The sequence below is a fragment of the Henckelia pumila genome, chromosome 1 (assembly GCF_033568475.1).
Source record: "Henckelia pumila isolate YLH828 chromosome 1, ASM3356847v2, whole genome shotgun sequence".
NCBI classification, from domain to species: Eukaryota; Viridiplantae; Streptophyta; class Magnoliopsida; order Lamiales; family Gesneriaceae; genus Henckelia; species Henckelia pumila.
This window is the reverse complement of record NC_133120.1, coordinates 110,682,829-110,701,564: the sequence shown is the minus strand read 5'-3', so window position 1 is coordinate 110,701,564 and position 18,736 is coordinate 110,682,829. Positions and strand designations below refer to the sequence as shown.

The following is an 18,736-nucleotide window of genomic DNA, read 5'->3' as shown; positions in this document are numbered from 1 at the left end:
GTTTATTGGTTGATTTATTTTTTTTTCTTTTTTTTCTTTGATCTCAGTGATTTTTGTTGGATGCAGATTTTTTTTACTGAAGCTGATATACTATTGGTTGCGGAGGAGAGCACATATATTGTTGGGAATCGTATCATTCAGGGGAGTCTCTGTACATTTTTGCATCTTGCGTGCTTGAGTGTTTTATCTGAAATTCTTAGATGCAAACTAATTTGTGTGATTTAAGATGGTTTGTTTAAGGGTTATTTTTCGTTTATTTTTTGAAATGAAAAGGGTTGAAACGGACCATGTACGGACCCCGTGTAAGGGTTCGGACATTTAAACTGTGAAAGATTTTGAAAATGCGTAGCCACACGGACCAAACTACGGACCATTGTCCGGGGTCCGTAAAATGTCCACCCGTAATCGTCAAGGCACGGAGGGTACACGGACCTTCTTCCATGGTCCGTTCTCGTTTTCATCGAATTTTTTTAAAAAAAAATGCATGGATGCACGGAGGAGGGCACGTACCAGATTCCGGGGTCCGTGCATTTTTCACTCTGAACTTTTCTAAAATTCAAGGGCACACGGATGTAAACCCGGACCCTTACACGGGGTCCGTGCCCTTCGATTTTGTGTTTAAATCTGCAGACTCGCAATCTGTCTCTTTCTCAAACCTTTTCAATCCCTAAATCCCCAAATCCGTTCCCCCTTATTTCTCCCTTTCCAGACCCCGTTCGTCCTCCTCCGTCTCTCCCCTCAGTTTCCTTCGCCCGTATACACCTCCGTGCCGCCGAGAAACCACCTCCGCCCCACCTCTGATTCGCACGACGCCACCCATATCTCATTTTCTGATCCTGTTGCTGATCGGCCTCCTCTGCTTGTTCTTGTCTTACGATTAATCCCGGCATCTTGTTGGTTTCCTGTGGGTAAGCTTGGCTATCCCTTCTCCCTTGCTGCTGGAATCTAGTTGGCTTTAGGTGTATTGATTTCGTGATTGTGTTTGTCTTGTAGTTCGTTGGTTGTCGGGTTTGCGTTGAATTTATGCTGGGAGTTGAGTATAATTAAAATTCTGAGGATTAGCTTCGTCATTGGTGTAGCTACGAGGAGTTTAGCCGCTAATTTAAATTTTGTGGTGTCGATTTGAGAGGAAGTTGGATTACCGTGATATCTAGTTGTTATTGGTGCTTAATTTGGTTATTTTGTTTGTTTTGAGGAGATTGGGTTATCTTGATCAGTGGTGGTTGTCTGTATTGGTGTTAAAATTTTCTAAGGGGTGGTGTCGGAATTGTTGTTTATTTTGCTATGGCGCCGAAGAAAACTATGGGTAAGCGTGCGAGGGGTGGTTCTTCTTCTTCTCGCAGTGGTCAGGGGAATTCTTTTGATGTGTCTCGGTTTACTAGTTTAGAGAATTTTCAGTGGTACGAGAAAATGAAGGGTAATTCCATGATTGTTGAGAAATCGATCCACCCGACTATTGATGCTCAGGTACCACTGCGAGCGGAGTTTGATAGATTCGGCTGGGGTTCTATTATGGATATCCGAGGGGATTACTATCCCGAGTTGGTTTGGCAGTTCTATGCCAATATTGAAGAGAAGGACAAAACAGGGATGCAAACAATTCAGACTTTTGTGAAGGGAGTTCGCATTGAGGTGACGATTGAGTTCTTGGCCCAGCTTTTGCACATTCCTAATGAGGGCCCTCCAGTTGTATAACCAATATGATGCTATCTTGTCTGACCCTGCCTACAATTTCAACCTTGCTATGTCGCGCCTCACCTATCGTAGGGTCAAGACTGGTTCTTGTTACAGCATCCTCCCTACCACTCTCCCTTTGATTGATCGCCTCATCTGCTACTTTATCAGTGCAAACATCATCCCTCAGAAGGCTGGGAATAATGAGGTGCGCAACATGGATATGTATTTGATTCATAAGATGTTATACGGGTTGAGAGATATTACTGCGATTCCATTGGCGAGCATCTTGATCTCACATATGCGTACTGTCGCTCACTTTGCTTGTGCTCCGAATGCCAAGCAGCACGCTCCTTTCTCCATTACAGTTTCGAGGATCTTGGCGGCTTGCGGCGTCGATTTGACTAGGGAGGCTTCTCTTGCACCAGCGCTGAAGCACGTGCTCACCGCCCACGCGATGACTGGTATGTATTTTATCTTTCGACAGGGTTGATGGTATAAGAACCCTGAGAGCCGCAACACTCATTATCATGAACGAGATCCCCCAGTCCCACCACCTACAGCTGCAGATGAAGCCCGAGAGGCTCGTATTCAGGAAGAAGCTGCCCTTGATCAGGCTGCTGATCCTCCAGCCGGTGCACACGTCCACGTCAGAGCTCCGAGGGGCACTCGTCGCGTTTTCTCTGCCATATTTGACTGCTTGGATGAGCTTCGCACTGGTATGGTTCGCCTGCAGCATCATGCCACTTCTCAGTCCTACTCCACTGACACTCATGCGCCGCCTTTTGATCGCTCTGCCCTGGATGACCTTGCCGAGTCAGCTTCTGCATCGGAGAAGGAGTAGTTTAGTTATATTTTCTGCTGTGGTTCTTTTGGATATTTTGGATATTTTGTTATGGGTTTTGAACTATTTGTGTTTTGGAGTTTATTTGATGTAGTTGCTACTCATTCGACATATTTTGCGGATTCTTTAGCCTATTCTAGTTATGTCGTGGATCTTAACTGTTGCTGCACTTTATCACTTTTATTAGATGGAGTTTTATGGATATTGTGGTTATTTTCCTCAGTGGTGCTTACTCCTTGTTAAATTTATTTTGGGAAGCCTATCTGTGTGCTTGTGTGCGTGATTTTTCTATTTTACGCGGTTTGGTTGGTTTGTTGTTCTCTTTCTCAGGCTGCCGCTTGCTCCTAATTTTGCATGGTCGTCGACATTTTTCAGGGAAGTGTTTTTGCTATTGTTATTTTTCTCTTTATTTTTTATCGAGCATTTAACACTAAGGACAGTGTCGCATTCTAAGTGTGGGGGTAGGTCGTTCATTACACTATGTTTCACATCACTTAGCATCACTTAGCAAAATTTTTCAAAATAAAATGAGATGAGCACTTGTGGTACATGACATACCAATTATTTTGCTAGATTTTTGATCGCCTGAAAAATTGTTTTGTGCCTAGAACTGAATGAGATTAGCTGCAGTTGCAAGGAGAGACTTTGATATGAACTAGTTTTGCATTGACTTTATGAGACACCTTTAATGCACTTTTGTCAGACTTATGCAAGTTAATTGTGAATTGGTAAGAGGTGATCTCATGAAAAAAAATTGGAGAGTTTTTGAAGCAGTTTTTATCCCTAGAACTTGTCTGATTAGTCCTCGAAGCGAAAATTTGAATGACCATGACTTAGGGATGATTTAGGCGATCTTTGGACCGTTTGTGCCTTTCGAGCCTACCTGATGCATCACTTTTATCCCTAGTAACCCCATTGAGCCTGATAAAAATCGAATGGTGTGTGCCAATGGCACACAATTAGACCCCATTCGTCATTCTTTCTATCCTACATTGACCACCTAATTTTTAGCCTATACACTATTTTTCCTACCTACGTTTTGAGAGAAACATACCCTTTTGGCGCTTTTAAAGATACAAAGACTCCAAGTATTCACAGAAAAATATTTGAAGGAGTTGGTGAATTATTTTTGAATGAAAGAAAGGGTTGAAAAAAAAAATAAAAAAGAAGAGTACCCGAAAAGAATTCAAAGGGTATTGAAAAGAAAAGGAGGAAAAAGAAGAAGAGAATGGGTTGTATTGATGAATCAAAAGAAAATGATGAAATTCAAAAATAGATGGGGAATGGAGCTTTTTAATTGCGTTAAATGACAATTTGTTTGTTGTCTCTCATTTTTGCTTTTATATCCTTTATTGTAGTCGTGAACCGTGGTCTAACGTTATAAGCTTAAAAGACCTATTGACCGAGTCATGATTGTTCCACATTTAGTAGAGAGGGATATGAAAGATAAGCATATGGGGCGAGAAAAAAAAAATTTTTTGGGGAATAAACATGAGAGATCCTTGAACCAAATAACTTTTGAGGAGTATAGGTTCTGACACTCACACTACACACGTCTCATTATGTTGATCTTTACTGGGTAGTGTTTGAGTTTTGAATTGTGACGAAAGCGAGGCTTGTGATTTTCGAAGTATGAGCTTTTGATTGGGTGTGACGAGATTTGGTAGATTGAAAGGTTTTGATTGTGCTACTTTGTGCTATATTTCTCATCTCTAATTTCTTCTGATTTGTTCGAGGACGAACAAAAGCTAAGTGTGGGGGATTTGATAAGCACGAAGTTTATAGCTTATTTGGCACTTTATTTTGTCGTATTCGTGCTTATTTGGCATTTATATTCCGAGTTTTGTGCATAAATCGTCATATTTTCTATGTTTGTAGGTTTGACTAAGATTTGAGAAGAACTGAATATTGAAAAAAAAGTCAAACAAATCAATGCTACGTTGGATCTTGGCCGGAGAACACGGAAAAATCTTAAGTAGCTAAGAGAATTGAAGGAAGGAAAAATACACGGACCCCGTGCATCGTCTGGAAGAGGGTTCGTGCCTGTTCGAAGCAAAAGACATTGAAAGAAAAATAATACACGGACCCCGTGCACTCCCAGTGGAAAAGGGTCCGTGTACCTTCGGCGTTTGAAATTTTCATAACAGAGAAATGCACGGACCCCGTGCACCTTCTGGAAGAGGGTCCGTGTGGCTTCGTAAAATGTTTGGGCTGGAATTTTTAATACACGGACCTAGGCACGGACCATGTCCGGGGTCCGTGTACACTGCAAATATGGAAAAAAATAATTCGCGCAGAATTTGGGAATTTTGAAACTCTGATTATTTTGGGCTACATTGGATATTATTTTGGACGAAAATAAAGGAGGTATAAAAGGGAATAAAGCCCTAATTGGAGAATAATTTTTTTGAACTTCTAATTTTAGACTGATAAATTTTGGAGAGATTTTCGGGATTTGACGGCTGGAGCTTGGAAGAGAAGAAACGCGCAACGCAAGCAAGATTCGGCACTATTGCTGAGAATTTTCTTTTCCTCTTTTTATGTTTTATTTTATTATGAATTCAAACATGAAACTTTTGTTTGATTTTATTATTATGGAGTAGTCGTCTTTTGACTGGGGCCACAATAGGGCTAGACTATTGATTTTTGTTCATGGAACGGATTGATTGAATTTTGATTTATGGAATATTTATTGATTAATGTTTGTGCATAATTCTTGCTTTTAATCTGGCCAATTAATTGCATGTATGTCATTCGATCTGGACTTGAAAAAGAAAAGATTGAAATTTAGCTTCAAAAATATTGATCAACACATGGTTAAACCGACTAGAAATAGTATTCGGTTTCAGTGTGCGATTTTAGGCGAAAGCTGAAATTCCATAACTCGTGAATGCGTTTTTGTTTAATTAAATTCATTTAGAAATAATTGGACTGTTAAATGAAAATAGGGTTATTAATTCTAGAAATAGGTTAATAATTATTCTAGGGAATTTTGTCGTGAATATGAATGAGTTTTGTTTGATTAAATCCAATACATGGCAATTATCGATGTCTGGTACCGTTGTGTGTTCCTGGTCGTTTTCCTAAAATTTGAATCAGTCTTAATTATTTTAATTTAATTAGTTTAATAGTTCAGAAAAATCCTTCATTTTATTTAGCCTAGATTAATTTGAATAGTTTATATCTTAATATTTAAACATTAGTCTCTGTGGGATCGACTTGGACTCTGTCCAACTATATTATAATTTGACCTGGTACACTTGCCAGTAATTATTTTTAATACCGAAATAATCGGTCAATTATATTTTATTTGTGTTTCTTATATCTTGTTCTTCGGTAAATTTATTTACTTTCTGATTGATAAACAAGTAAATAGATTCTAGTGTCCTCCTTATTCAATTTGAATAATTATTTGAACATTATTTTTTGTTATTTTCATATTTTTTATTAGGATTGAAATAATTTTAAGATGTAGATAAATATATGATTGGACTTGAAAAATGTATAAAATTGAATAAATATTTAGAAGGAAAAAATATAATTAGGAAAGTAAATTGGTGATTTGTTTTTGCCATAAAAAAAGTTGTTTAAACTCCTTGGTTCCATATGTTTTTTATCGAATAAAATTTAGTACAAAACATTGAAAATATAGTACAAATATATGATATTCGAGCACTAATTGTTCGAGATTGATTATAAAAAATAAGATTTGAGTTTAAAACCCGAACATTTTTAATAATAAGAATTTGTAACATATGTTTGAATACTCAAAAATCATATTTTTATACCAGATCTACATTGGATACTCAAAAATCATATATCAAATCATATTTTCAATGTTTTGTACCAATTCTCATCGAAATAAGATAAATGTGTGATTAAACATGAGGAAATCAAGTCACGTATAGGGTTGGGTTTCGGTATACCGTATAAAAATAATACACGCGGTTGAAACTCGATGCTAAATGTGTTCAACAGAGGCGGTTACATGACCGCTTCTAAAACTAGTACAATACAAGCGGTTTTACAGCGGTTGTAAATACCGCAGTGGTTGGTGGATACTGTAAAATTGGTTTTTAAACCGCTTCAAAAGTACCGGTTCTAAAGGTTAATTTTTTTGTAGTGGTAGGCGTAATTAATGATATATTGTTGACGTGGCAAATCATGGGATATTAGATCTATTTTTGGGGTAATACTCATATGCTAGGTACAACTCTACTGGAAGTGAGAGGATTCAATGGCCGACTCTTGAATTTTTTTAGAAAATAATTAATGATAATTTGACAAGTGACAGCTTCACATGTATAATTTTTTATTATTAAATAATAAATACATACATTTTTTGATTTAATTAATGAAAGTAAATCAATTATAGTTATACTATTATATGTATATAATAATGATCTATTGCACACTAATGTGCAAGGTTTTTGTGCACCGCGGCGTGATGTTCGCGTGAGCTGAAAATTATACATGTCAACTTTTGATTGGTCCACATCATCATTTTGGACCAATAAGAAGTTGAAACGTATGCAGTTTGACCAAAAAAACACTAAAAATGCAAAGTTAGTGTACCAAAATCCACATCGAAAAAGTTAATGGACCAAAACCAAAACATGGACAAGTTAATGGACCAAAAATGTTATTTTTCCTTAAAATTTTAATAAGATTATTATTATATATGTTAATTTAGTTGAAAATTTTTACGAATTTATTATTTAAAGTATATGGTTGTTTATTAAGAAATTTCATCTAAGTACTAGCTAGCCATTTGTGTTCAAATAAAAATTGACACATTAGAAAAAGCATTCAAAAACCTTTTGATGGTTTCAAAGATTATTCATGATTGACTAACATTGTAGCCTATAAGATTGCTTATTTTGTTTTTTTTTCTCATCCATCATTTGTCTGGGTGCGGTTGATCGAACTTGTGTAGATTGATTTTATTCAATCAAATGCAGTTTTCACCGGTAAAAAAAAAAAAAACAAAGATGCATTTATGTCTAATTATTATTATTATTATTATTATTATTTAGTAAAATACATCATATTAATTATTATTGATGGCTCAGGGATATTATACTAATATGTTGTCTTGTCGTCGTCGACACCGATTGAGAAACAGCACAAACAGAACCCTCTACTTGAGGGAGCGGAACATTATTGGGTCTTCCATTTCCATCCATGAGACACGGCTGGATCCAGGCATCACCATAGACAGTTCTGGCTGCCCATCTGTGATTGTCATTTTTGTGGCGAATACCAGTCATATGGTTGCCTCGGTCCTCATGAGATTTTATGAAATACGTTGAGCTAACCTTTGAGATCGATGAGGGCAGCAACACATTGATCGTGTCTGGAATTCAAGCACAGTCGGCGGATTACTTTCCCTTTCGGTATAATATATATATATATGTCTCTCATTCCCTCTACTTTCTTTCCTCAGAATTGTTTCTTACACATTCCACATCATTACTATATGTTTTGTAATCAATTTTTCCTGCTTAATTTAATTGCAAGGTACATCTCTTTGGTCAAAACACTCAAACATTTACCATTTCAACAACGACCATCCTATTTGTGGAACTACATTAAGGCAAAAAGGTACAGTACTATGAAACCATCGATCTCCACCAAGTATCTCATTCTCAATATTCCAGAATTTATATATATTGGACTATCAAATCCTTAGTTATAATAGTAATTTATATTATTGACTACTGTTGTTCCCAGGTTTTACTTGCACAAATTTTCACTACAATGACAGCCACAACCACAGCCGCAACTTGAAATTAGTTTCAGAATTCTCTATGGAAGAGAATTATTTCAGGAAAATTCTTCCCATTGTCAACTATTAGGCCCTGCTTGGATTAGTGGATTTGGGCTGATTTGGATTTCAAATCCACAGCCCAAATCCATTACATCCACTTGGCTAGCCCATGAATTTGATATCTCAAATCTGTTTATTTGGCCGATTGATTCATGCCTTAAAAAATTAGGGATTTGAATCCATTCTTAGATCGGCTCATTTGAAATCTTCTCCTTGCTCTCTTCTTTCGTTTCTCCCTCCGTGTTCTTCTGTGAACTATACATAGCTCTCTGTAGATCCAAGTTCAGCAGTGGCGGGGCTGATGTCGAATGCGGAGGGAGCTAACACTGCTTCCAGTGCACTTGATGTTGACATCCACTCCCAGAAAGATACAGCCACCTCGGCTCCTCCGCTTTCTAATGGCAACAACAACTCTTCAGGTGAATTAGGGTTTTATCATTTTTTGTCTTTACTTTTTTAAGAATTGAGTGAATGAATGGTGAGAAAGATGGAGGGAGTAAAAATTTCGGTGAGGTTGTGTGATGGGAGCTGGTTTTTTTATTAATGCCAACTGAGAAGCATATACCCAACGCTGAGAAGCATCTTACCAACGCTGAGAAGCAGAGACATAATAATATACTTGCCGAAGAGGCTGCGCAAATATTTGATGATCGAATATCAGTACAGCAGAAGGTAATCATATTATTTGCATATTGTTGCAGCTTGCTTTGCAAATTTTGCCTTCGATAGTTCGATTATTTCTGACAGATTCTTGATTCTTGTTATTGTTGATGAGTGAATGTTTTATTGATGGATAACCATTTCCTTCACTTTGATATTTCTGGTTTTAGTTTGCTTTTGTTATTTCTTATTTTAGTTTGCTTCGAAGGCCTATGGATTGAGGCCATATGATAAAAAGAATTGTGAAGGCGAAAGCTCTGGTTATTATGTATGTTGGTAGAACTAATGAATGGGTTTTATTTCATGACCAAAGAGGCAAGATTGGGTTTACAAATCATCATCTTTGAAAGGCTTTTGTCCTTTGTATCAAAAAATAAATGATGTGGTAGAAATCTGATTATTGTGTTTTAAATATTGTAGAAGACATCTGGTGTGTTTTTGTGTTAATTTAGTAGGATTTTGTTTGTTTCCTCGCAATTCTTGGGTTTGATGGATAGAATGCCTACTTTTAGTTTTTTTCTGCTAACGTTATGTGATCATGCACCTTATTCAAATAATTAATCACTTGTATATATGCCAAATATTTATCACATCTATCTATATCATCTATTTATAATGCGTGTTGATCTTGATTGAAGTCTAGAAGATTTGGATGGCTCATCTATTCTGCATACTCTTTTGCCAGGATAGCTTTTGACTTTTGATTTGGTATGAGTTTTGTTTTGTAGTTCAATTCAAAGATACTTTGAAAACATATATAGTTGTTTCTTATTTAATTCAATTCATATGCTTAGAATCAAATAATATTATAATGTTGTAGATGAGAACACTAATCTGAGTATGGCTAAATAGCCGTGAAATAAATTAAAAAGTGTTGCTTTAAGCTGTTAGAACTTTGATATGAGAGTGTGCCACTTTGGCATGAACACTTACCCGTTGTTTTTATTACCCATGTTTTCAGGCTTTCCTCTGCAAACATGGAAAGGCTTATCTCTTCGACAAATTGTAAGTGCTCTTCCTTTACATTGTAAATGTTTGGCTGAATTCTCGGAGCTCAATATTGCTGAAAAATGATTCATTTACTGATTATTTACTATGTGTTGTTAATTGGAATAATGCTAAAAACATATTATTCTTTAGTAAAAAAAATGTTGTTTTGAAGGGACCTAAGCTTAGTTCTTTGTCCATGATGATCATGACGCAAACAAGCTTAAACTTAAATTAAAAATAAAGTGATAATTAAGCAATTTGGAGATCAAAAATTTTCGTGAAGGTCTTATTTAATTTATTAGCGATGTTTTGATTTTAAATATTCAAGATAAATGGACAAAGAATTAAGCTTAGTATGTAGTTTGAGCATGATGAGGCTTGCTAATTTGGAACGTGGGAGATTCTACCTAATCATCAGATGTCTTTTTGTTTCAAGAAATGATAATGTTTAGCAACAAAAATTAGCAAGTTGGTGGTAGCAACAAAAATTAGCAAGTTGGTGGTATGCTAACAAGATCTTTTTCATGGAATGTCTCGAAACTTTTCCAGAATCTTTGTTGCTTCCAAATTTATTCTGTCATATGTCTTGCATATGTGATTTCTCCATTAATCTTGTAGTAGGAAAAAATGAGATTCCAATAGTTGCGATTTTGGGTCATAAAACTCAGAAGTGCATTAATATCCCCAGCTGGCAATGGGAAGAATTTCTGTAGCAATCCATGTTCAAATCATACCAAAAATAGAGTATCAAGAGTGCTAAATACACTCCGTCGACTTTGTGAAGAATGTCGGCTTTGTAAAGAATGTCATGAAAGGTACTGGAAAACATGTACAGAAATGCGGTTTGTAAACAATGTCATGAAAACTACATGTATGAAAAATATCGAGCTCGTCGAAGAATTTAGTAGTTGAAATTTTCTCGTGTTTTCTTTTCTAAAAACCATTGTTTGAAATTTGTCTTATGAAGGTATTTTGTATTATTTTTTTATTGTTCCAACATATTTTATCATTATTTTTTTGATTAATATATGTTACTAAATTTTGATTTTATTGTAGAGTTATTGCACGAAAATATTTTTTTTTATGTTACTTGAAAAAGAAATGAAGTTTAAAAATTATAATAAGTTATATTTTTTTTTTTTAGAAAAGCATAAATATTTTGTTTAAAGTTTATTTATGTAAATTTAGTATTTAATCCAATTAAAATAAATAAAATTTAAATTTATATTATTTTAAATTGAGCATAGTTATTTTGTAATCATAATACTAATTTTAATTTCAAAATATATAAAGAATAATATATTAAACTTTTCTATTATTTGAAATTATTAATTTTTTTAGCCAAGCAACTAATCAATGGATTTAAATTTTCACTTTGAAATTCTATGTTATTCCAAGCAAGAGATTTAATAAAACAAGGATTCAAATCAATGGATTTTCAAATCCATTTATTTGAAATACACTCTCAAATTCAAATGCATCCATCCAAGCACAACCTTATTGATTCTATCAAAGAAAGGATTCTGTCTGACTGGCCTCAAGGTTAATGTGATTCTTCTGCTCTAAGTTTCTCTGTGAATTCTTGACACAACTCTTGCTGTAGTGTCTACTTATGTGCTAACAGTGTTATGTGGCATATAAAATTTCTTAACGAACTATTAATTAATGAACGGATCGACGCGTTGACATGGAAATATGATTATATAGGGCTAGCTTTTGTTATTGTCTGCACTGTGTTAAACCATATCTAGGACTTTTCAAATATGGCTTTCAGTTTGTTTCCGAGCTTGATCACGCTTGTATTTGACTGCTCCAGTTAAGTTGTGTTCGCTTAACGTTCGAAATTTAAATGTTTCTTTTAGATCTAGCAACCCGACCAACTTTCGTGGATGATATAAGATTGATGCACGCTGGGAATCCTCTCGTGAGCGGAAGGACAATTGATAAACAAAGATTCTATAGCATTCCCGGTGATGTTGTCAAAGTGTTTGTAATTGTGCTTCCTCCTCAAGCCAGACGAATTAGGGTTGTTGTTATGTGCTTCGTTCCCCCCATTTAATAACAAAATTAATCAATTGTCCCTATTGTATATATCTATGTATGTTAATATATACACACACATATCTTCATATCTTCCATGTTCATGATCTTTTAACTTCATTCGTTTGGTGGTCAATGAAATGTTATTCTAGTAGCTGTATTGGTGTTTATGATGGCTTTCTTTCTGGATGCAAGATACAAGTCAGGAGCATTTTCGCTATATCTAATATGCTTTAGCTGATGCTACATGAAGAGGCGACGATTGCTGGGAATCCAATACTCTCTCTTCAAGTTCCCTTGAACAAATCTCAAGTTCCCTTTCATTGTTGCCACATGCAAGGGAGTCTTGTTGCTACATGTATATGAAACTCTTTCGAGAAGAAACGGATCCTTCTCGAGCAGTAGGTTCAAAATCGTTGTATTATCTGTCGATGCAGCTTCATAGAGCTTGTTTTCTGCACCCATTATATATTTAATTTTTCACGTGTAATGAAGGTGTACACAAGAATTCGTGTATTTATTTGTGTTCTTCAGTGGACTTAGGCACTTAATTATATGGGGAAGACTTCAGCTCGTGCAGTTTCTGCCTTTCTGGGTTGGTTCGATCATCTTTCGCAACAAATTCAAGAAATATTATTTTAGAATGTTTTATTTAATCGCTAGCTACCATTCCATTCCAAGCGGTGAAATAATTTTCTCGCCAGTTTCTTACTAAATCAATATACTTATTAATTATTATCTATCTATCCATTTTAATTACCCCTTAAACTCAGTTCTTCGCAAATAATGTTTACGGGATTCAATGTTACATATTGTTTAATCATTGAAATTAAAAATCATTCTTGAACAAATCTAAGACGCTCAAACATTTGTAAATAAAAACAAGGGGATAATTGCATATATTATCCACGTGAAATCATGAGATTGTTGAAAACCCCTGATTCCTATTAACCTTTGAGTTTTGAAATTTTGAGCACAAATACCCCTGAAAAGACGTACGAACAAAGGGTTGTGTGCTCAAAATTTGAAAACATGGGGAGGTATGCGCTCAAGATTTAAAACAAAGAGAACTAATAGATCGTTTTTTTTCACATGAGGGTTTTTAGCAATCTCGGCATTTCACAGAGATAGTGTATGCAATTATCTCTAAAAACAAGTGATGCATTTTGTTTATTCGATCGTCTCTAAGTTTGTTTGTGTATTTGTTACGTGGGGATCTCATGAGACGGTCTCACGGGTCAGTTTTATGATACGAAACTTATATCTGACTTGATCCATAAAGATATTATTTTTAATGCGAAAAATCTAGTTATGCATGCGTCGAATTGAGACCGTGTCACACGAAACTTAATCATTTATTTATTTTCAGGGATGGAGCCAAGATGGTCCAGTGGTTGCACCCACACGGCCACACCCTCAACTTTGTCTCACCTTTAGTATGTTTTCATCCAAATTTACAATAACAATTTTTTCTAAATGATTTTTCCACGTCGTTCTGCATCCAATAAAAAATAATTTTTGATGTCTTAATTGAATTTGTTGGCTCCGTCTCTGTTTATTTTAAATATTATTTATTATAAAATATGTAAATTAATATCCTTGTGAAAATACCAAAAAACTACTACATGCAAGTGAAACATGCCAAATGAACCATGTTTTCGATTTTTTTAAGTCATCTCCCTGAAATCAATATATATATGTATATGTATATATATCTCTCTTCACTATTAATCAATATATGTATGTATATGTGTGTGTGTATATATATATATATATATATATATAGTTTTGCTATGCTGCACACCTTCCGTGCACACTTATGTGAGCACCGATGAGGTGGCAGCTTCCTATTGAATGCATAATTTTTCTATGTTTCATTACATCCAATAGGAAGCTGCCACCTCATCGGTGCTCACATAAGTGTGCAAGGGAGGTGTGCAGCATAGTAAAAACTTGATATATATATATATATATATATAGAAATGATCAGCTGTCCAACCATATTTTTCCACTTGGTCCGCGACCACTAAAACCCGGTAGTGGGTTTTGGTGGTTTTTTTTTTTTTTTTTGCATCACTAAAACTGACTACCGGGTTTTAGTGGTCGCGGACCAAGTGGAAAAATATGGTTGGGCAGCTGAAAATTCCTCTCTCTATATATATATATTATAATAGATGAGGATCTCATAACAATTCATTTCGATAATTTAAGTGAATATTCTAAAATGGAAGAGGATCTCATAAAAACCAATTTCGATAATTTAAGTGAACATTTTAAAATACCCCTAATTTTATAAATTAAAAATGAGATAATAGCCAAAATAGTCCTGTAAGTTTGCTTGTTTATTGGTCTTGTAAGTATTCAATTTTGGATTTTGATCCTGTAAGTTTAGTTATATTTTGGTTTTTAGTCCTTTTTTATTTAAACAATGTTTTTATAAGCGAACTGGTGATCAAACCGATCTAACTTAAAAAAACGATTCAACTGGTTGAAATGTTTTAACCATACAATCAGATCGAAAAACAGTTTATATAATATAATATAATAAATATATTTTAAATTATAAGAACCTAAAAAATTTATATAAATAGATATATATATATATATATATATATATAGTAGTTTGAAAACTAAATAAATATATAAATATATTAAAAAAATTATAAACTCTAATATAATAAATAATATTTTTAACAAAGAAAAAATTTCAAATAATCATGTATATATAATAAAATATTAAATTAAGGTTTTAAAATAAAAAACTAATTTTTCAATAAAAAAAAACCAAAAAACCAATTTTCCGTTCTTGATCATTTTTGTCGGTTCAACCGTTAAAACGGTTTTTGGGAGTATTTTAGATCAAATATGTGAGCGATTTCGGGTCAAATCAGTTGAACCGGTCGGTACAGTTCGATTTTAAAAACATAGCATTTAATTGTTGATGCCACAACAAACACATCATTATTTCTTGATGCCACTTATGCATTTTTAGTTGTCATATCTATCATTTTCTGATGCTACGTCAATACTCTATGAAAAAAGGACAAAAAATCAATTATAACATAACTTATATGACCAAAACCTAATATTAAATACTTACAGGACCAAAACACAAAATGGACAAACTTACATGACCATTTTAACTATATTCTCATTAAAAATTTGAAAAACCTGTTACAAAAGGGGAAAACACCAGTGTCTCGTTTCCACTATTGCACTTTCTCAAACTCCCTCTCACTTTTGGTTTTACTTTCTCTCTTACATACTTCATTTACTACATCCAAAAAATACAAACTGATGGAAATTTCACACACAATGTGTGCTTACAGTTTTGTTTTTTTCGACGGTAAAAGCTTGTAATAATATTAAGACAAAGACAAATCATTCATTATAAAATTCACCAACCACAAAGGAAAATCTCCACTTTCCCAAACAAATTGGGAGGGGGAGGAAATAGCAAAACACGCAATAGAGTGTGCAATTGCATTTGCCGTTCTTCTAACATGGATGAACTTAGAGCCATGAAAACCAACAAGAAGTTATCGAACATCTGAAGCAATCAAACCTATGTAGCTTAAATTCTCTTCAGGGTGAGTGACTGCATGCAGTGCCATGAGAGAATCAGTCATAAATTCATGAACATTTAAATGCCGATCCCGCACCAGGTTCATTCCTTCATAAATTGCTAAGAGTTCTGCATAGACCACCGTGGGTGTTTTTCCTGTTCTCCTTCCAAACGCCAGCAACAAATTTCCATCATGATCACGGACCACACTCCCAACCGAATAGCTCTCTGAGTTCTCATTATATGCAGCATCTACCTCCAACCTAAAACAATTCATTGCTGGCTTAGTCCATCGAGAGCTACTGAGTCTATTATCAGTTCCAATCTTAGTCGCATTTTGAGCAGCTTGATAATCCCAAAGGAACGAATAACACCAATTAACATCAATTAATTTCCATTTACGGTCAGTACAATGTATTATTCACATTCGTTCTGTCCATACAGCCCAAGTGCGCATCACAAATTGCTCCAACTCCCTTTGAGATAGTCTCATGTTCATCCAAAGGAATACCTCAATGATAGTTAAGTGCTGAACTTGTTTAAGATGGAGTTTGAAAGAGGTACCTTTCCAGCATGGTTTGATAGCAGGACACTAGTAAAGCGCATGACAGGTGGAGTCATTACCAAATTTGCAAAGACGACATATCCCTAGAGTTGGCACATGGTGGTTCCTTAAGTTCATCTCCGTAGGGATGATATCTTGTAATGTTCTCCACTAGAAGATGCGTACTTTAGGAGGAATATCCATATTCCAGATAATGTTCCACCAAGAGCTTAAATTTGCTTTCGAGCTATGAATAGACGGCTCATAACACCCTATATCCAGCTTGTAACCATCCCGCACCGATAACGGCCTTTGGCGCCATATTTCCAGAATCTAGAATCCTCAGATCTAGAATTCGGTAATGGAATGGCCAATACTTTATCCACTATATAAGAGGGAATTAGAGTGCGTACCAGAGTTTCATTCCAATCTCCATTCTGAATCAGTGAGCTCACAGTGGTGTCCATGTCCATATTCCTTGGTGATGTGATATGAGATCCTAATGTAGGGATCCAATGATCTCTGAATATAGAAGTGTTTGCACCATTTCCAATTCGCCAACACAGCCCATTACAAAGTAGATCACGGATCCACAGTAGTGACCTCCAAATGTAAGAAGGATTAACCAAGTTTTGCATCCATAACATCACAATGCTTGAAATATCTAGCTTTTAGTGTCCTAGCCACAAGGGACGTTGGGTTTTCAATGATTCTCCATGTTTGTTTTGCCAACAACGCCTTATTAAAAGAGAGGTGTGCTTACAGTTAGTATAAATAAAAGTCGTATCCCTTTAATTTTAAAGTTCGCCAAAATATTTGCACGAGTTTCTTTTGTTGTGCAAGGAAGCTATTACTTGGTTTGACGCGGTGCTTTGTTTTGGGTCATTCTCTATACTTGTTAAGAAAGAAACCAACAACCAAAAGGATTTGAAAACTCACGTACTGATTTATTTTAATTAAATTGGTAAATAAATTTGTTGGGGGGGTGGTTATTTTATTTTTATTTTATTTTTTTATGATTGAGTCCCAACAGGATATCTCGTCTCAAATATAGAACTTTAATATCAAATAAACTACAAGCCTTCAATTAATTATATTATATTTTATTTATGTTTCTTATATCTTGTTCTTCGGTAAATTTATTTACTTCCTGAGTGATAAACAAGTAAATAGATTCTAGTGTCCTCCTTATTCAATTTGAATAATTATTTGAATGTTATTTTTTGTTATTTTCATATTTTTTATTAGGATTGAAATAATTTTAAGATGTAGATAAATATATGATTGGACTTGAAAAATGGATAAAATTGAATTGAAATATTTAAAGGAAAAAAATCTTTTAGGAAAGTAAAAATAAACTTTCATTAATAAAATTGTATAATGATGATATAAATTATAATTATATTTTTAGATAAAAATTCATCAAACTAAATAGAAATTAATTAATATAGAAGTCTTTACTAATTTACACTCTAAGATTTATTTGATACTAGCAACGGTGCGCGTGCACGCATTTGCGTGTGAAAAAAAATAACTACACCCATTTTCATTTTGAATTCATCCCACGTTGTTCTTCTCTTCTTCTCATCTTCCCACGTCTCTAAAATCAAACGCACGCAAAATCGATTCTTTCAAACAGAATCAGATTCTTTGAAACAGAACGCTCGCAAAGCAAGAATGGTGGCTGCTGCTTCTTCTGCTCCGAAAAAACATTATTCATGTCGTCAACTTCATGTATTGGTTTCTCTGATCATATGTTTGCTGTTTGATCTCAGGATTTTTGTTTAGTTTTTAATTTCCTTACCTCCCTGCTTTCTGTGTTCAGTTGGTTTTCTAAACCGTTTCTGCACATTAAGCAAATGTTTATTTGGATAAAGAATGCTACCTGCTCGACGAATTGCCAGAGATAAATTTCGTATCACTTTATGGCCCTTATCCATTTTGCTTGAATACTTCAGCCATTACCCCACATTTTCCATTCTCTCAAACGTCGTTTTAGTTTGGTTAGCATGTCGGAGAACATCTAGCTTTCGTCCCGTTGACGTGACCGAATTTCCTCAGGTATCAATTGTTAATCTGATGTGCTTACTTCTCACATTTTTTAGTAATCAATCTGTGTCGATTATTTATGGGTTTTTCTTTGTTTGGGAGCTTAGTTAATGTTCTGTATAAACAGAGAATTAATACCATGTTGCAAACGTCGTTTTTTTGGTTGGTAAGCATATCATATAATATCTAGCTTTCGTCCCCTTCACGTGACCAAACTTGCTCATGTATCAATTGGTAATCTGATGTGATTACTTATTTAATAAACTTTGTTTTAACCAAAATATCTTTTCTGTTCACAAGTGCAGCAGGGGAAGAAACTGAAGGATAAAAACAAGCACTCGTGGAAGGGGAGGGAAAGGAAAAGGAGTATGTGGAGAAAATTTTCAAAAGTTCGATTTTTTTTTTTCACTCTCTTGGTGTATTTGTAAATTTTGAAGAACATATTTTCTGTTTTGTAGTAATTTCCGTCTATGATGGTTGGAAGTCGAGTGAATTTTCTTATTACTAGAAAGAAATTGAGTCCATCTATTTGCAATTTTC

At 34.7% G+C, this 18,736-nt stretch overlaps 1 long non-coding RNA gene across 1 annotated transcript; it reads left to right on the top strand.

Annotated features, from left to right (window-relative positions):
* Nucleotides 1-17,652: 17,652 nt before the first annotated feature.
* On the top strand, nt 17,653-18,736 carry LOC140875669 (uncharacterized). Its single transcript, XR_012148559.1, has 3 exons — nt 17,653-17,881; nt 17,973-18,208; nt 18,502-18,736. It is a non-coding gene; the product is annotated as an uncharacterized lncRNA (long non-coding RNA).